The following is a 3901-nucleotide window of genomic DNA, read 5'->3' on the forward strand; positions in this document are numbered from 1 at the left end:
AATAAAAGAATACAGTGTTTTACAAAGAGAAGAGTAAGATAATTTTGAATTTTACTACAAACTCAGGCTCCAGAGTTTATTCCTTTAAATAATTCATTAAACTGACATGTCCTTTGCTGTGGCATGCATTTAGATGTCCCCCAAAAGCCTCATTTGATCATAAGTGGAGCTTTGGGAGGGTATCTGTATAGAGGATTGTATGATGGTGGATTAAATGCACCCGACCCTGGCATGAGCGGCACCAATCAACAGAGTGAAAACTTGGGTAGAATATAAAGGGAGCTGCTGCTGCTGCTGCTGCTACCATATTGCTTTTCTGTGAATTGTTTCTCCTCTGCAATGCCCCTCTGCTGTGCTACCTTGCCTTGGGGCCAGCTAACTATGAGTTGAAACCTCTATAAACTGTGACATCAATTAAACTTTTCCTCTTTTAAACTGGGTGCTGTGTATTTTATATTGGCAACAAGGAAAAGAACTAAGACGCCACTAAAATGTGCTAAGAGACGCACATTCATTTTCTGTAATCAAGAAAAAATAAGTGACCTGCAATGCATATGACTTTTATACATTCTCTATAAGTACATAATTTCATACCAATTAAATATCCCAATATTACATCAAAATAGTTTAGTTCTTGCCTATATTAAATAAATAGCCATTATCCAAGTGAATGAATGATTGACTGCAATTATAAAAAAACAAATTCACTAAGTGTTTATAACATTTTTAATTTCCTACATTAAACAAGTACAAATATTCAGAAAGTCTCTGACCCTAAACTTAAATTTTATCAATCACATAACATCAGACATAAAAAATATAAATACTGTCACTTAAGGTACACACTGCATATATATTAGAAGTAGTTTTTATCTTTTTTGCTTCTTTGTTATTAGCATTTATGTTGAATAACTTTGAAAATGAATATGAGCCATACCATACCCATATCAATTTTTCTAATTATATAGGAGAGGAAAAATACTTGTGCATTAAAAAATGTTAATGGTACTTTTAAATCATTATTCATTTATGGAATTGCACTGATGTCTGTATAACTCAGCACCATAAAAGGGTGATCTAAGGCAATGTATTGTCTTCTGGAGTCATTTAATTCTTCATTATATCAGCAAATCATTCACTATCTCTACGCCCTCACACTTTACCATTTTAAGACAGCCAGCATCAGTCAGATGATTAGGTGAGGCTTATAAAACAGCAGAATTATTGTAATTAAAATGTCATCAAAAAAACAAAAATTGACTTTCATTTATTTTGAAGAAATTATCAATCAACATTCTAGCACACCATCTAATTAATTTGTTTAGGTAACAGATAAATATTTTTTCCATGGAAAAAAATTATTTGTTTTCTGAAATGTTTTTACTTTAGCACACGAAAGCTTAATTACAACAAAAATTATCTACAAAATATGAGAAGTGTTTCTAAGATAAGATATGAAAAAGTTATTTAATTGATTTTTTTCCTTAGAGTGTAATCCTTTCTTCATTTGCATAATATACTTATATATACATCTAAATAAGCAGCAACTAAACTATTTTGTTTCATTTAGGGGTATTTAGTTGATGTGAAATTATGTCAATGAAGTATGTATAAAAGTTATTTGCATTCTAATTCATTCGTGTTTTCATTATTTTAATTATCATAACTACATTTAAGCTTTTCTATTTTAAGTTAGTTCTGCTTGTGATAGCTTATTCGGTTTCTTGATTAATGTTAATGTGTACTAGAGCTGGCCTACTAGCTCAGCAGATTAAAGCACCTGCAAGTAGGCACATGGGCTGGGGGTTCAATTCCTGGGCCTGCTGTGCTGGTCCTGCCCCCAGAGGAACACTGACACAGTGATTGAGACTGGACATGGTGGCACGTGCCTATAATCCCAGCACTTGGGAGGGTGTAAACAGGAGAATCACTATGAGTCCAATCTAGTAGTGAGACCCTGAACACCCTGTAGACCTTTCCATAAATACAAAAAAAAGAAAAAAAACAAAACTCCACAGTTAATGGATACTGTCCATCAATTGCTAATTGATGGACAAATGACAAAGTTTTATTAAATATTTTATAAATATCTGTATTATTATTTATTACCAAAGCTCTATGGATTCTCTTTTGTTTTATAACATCTGTAGAAACTTTATTTTGCCAAATATATTAATTACCATTACTCATTACTTTCATATTTTTATAATAAATATTTTTCATAATTTCTGAAGTCTCCATAATTTTTATCCTTGCTTATCTTTTTTGGGATGATATATTGCAAACAAAAATCTATTTCTTGTATTCTACTCCTTAATAATATAGGGCATGCATAGCACAAATCATAGTTATTGACCTTTAGTATTAAGCAATCAAATTAAACATTTCAGAAGCAAATAAAACGTGGTGTTGTTGCTTTTAATCATGTCTCATTCTAGAAAGAACAGGTGTCATCAAAAATCAAATAACAAGGGCTGCCAAGACAACCCAATGGATCAAGCCTCTGCTTAGGCAAGCATAGGGATCAGGGTTAGATCCCCGGCACCACAGGCCACACCAGCTGTGCCTCCAGGCACACTGAGCCGACCACCAAGTCTGGGCACGGTGGTGCACGCCTGTAATCCCAGCTGAAAACAGGAGGATCACTATGACTCTAAGCAGCCTAGTGAGACCTGTACTAAATACATTTTTTAAAAAAAAATCAGATATGGGGCTGGGGAGATGAATAAGTGCTTCCCTGGCAAGCACAAGGACCTGAGCTCAATCCCTGGTTCTGGAAAAAAAAAAAAAAAAAAAAAATTCAGATAACAGCTAATGCTGCAGAGACTTCAGGGAAAAAAAAGAAGCCCCTCTACATTGTTGTGAGATTGTAAACTAGTATAACCATTATTAAAATCAGTGTAGCATATCCTCAGAAAACTAACACTAGAAATTTCTATTATCCTTTCCAGCATATCCCCAGAAGACCTAACAACATCGTATCACAGTGCTGCATGCTTGCCTGTGTCTATAGCAGCCCAATTTATAATGCCCAAATTTTCAAAGTGGGTCGTGTGTCTATCAATAAAGAAAGAAAGAAAATGTGGTGTTTATACACAGTAGACTATCCTGCCACAAAGAAAGAAAACTTAACTCTTTTTCAGGAAAATAGATGTACTTTTAAGAACATGATGTTAGATGAAATTAACCATATACACAAGCTTGAATTTCACATGATTTCTCTTATCTGAGAAGCACAAAATATAAATTAAAAGCAAAATAAAAGATAGATAATGGATATTTTTAAAATGGAGAGGGGAACAAGAGATGACATGAGGTAGAATTGAAGGAAGGAGAGCGGGATTAAAATCTAGAAGATATGTTTCATGCATGTCCCAACTCCTCATAAAATTCTAATCATTATGTACTGCAATGTGTACTACTCAAAATTAAAACTATAAAACATTAAATCCTTCAATAAAAATGGTGAAAAGTTGAGAATATATCTCTATCATATCCAAGTCAGCAGAAGGACTTTCTTTTAATGGAAACAATAACCATTTACATTTATAAAGTTCTGGTGAATGTTTGTCAGAGTCTTGAAGAGATGGGCATAAATATTTTTATTTTCCTTCTTCCCTACTCACAGCACATCATTTTTCTGCCTTCCTTAAAGTTAGTGAGGCATGTCCTATGGCCCTCTGAAATGCAACTTGAGTGAAGGTGAAATTATTTGTTTCACATGCATAAAATGGCCGTGACTCATCCACATGACTGACACTGACAAAGGATCTACAATCTGAGGTACAGGATCTCAGGATAAATCTTGAGGGGATTTCACTGACCTTCTCAGACCCAAAAGCTACAACTCTTGTTGCATAGGTCCTGCTTTACCTTGATCTGAACCATCCAGCAGAAAAGT

The sequence above is a fragment of the Octodon degus genome, unplaced genomic scaffold (assembly GCF_000260255.1).
Source record: "Octodon degus isolate 3935 unplaced genomic scaffold, OctDeg1.0 scaffold00247, whole genome shotgun sequence".
In the NCBI taxonomy this organism is placed as follows: Eukaryota; Metazoa; Chordata; class Mammalia; order Rodentia; family Octodontidae; genus Octodon; species Octodon degus.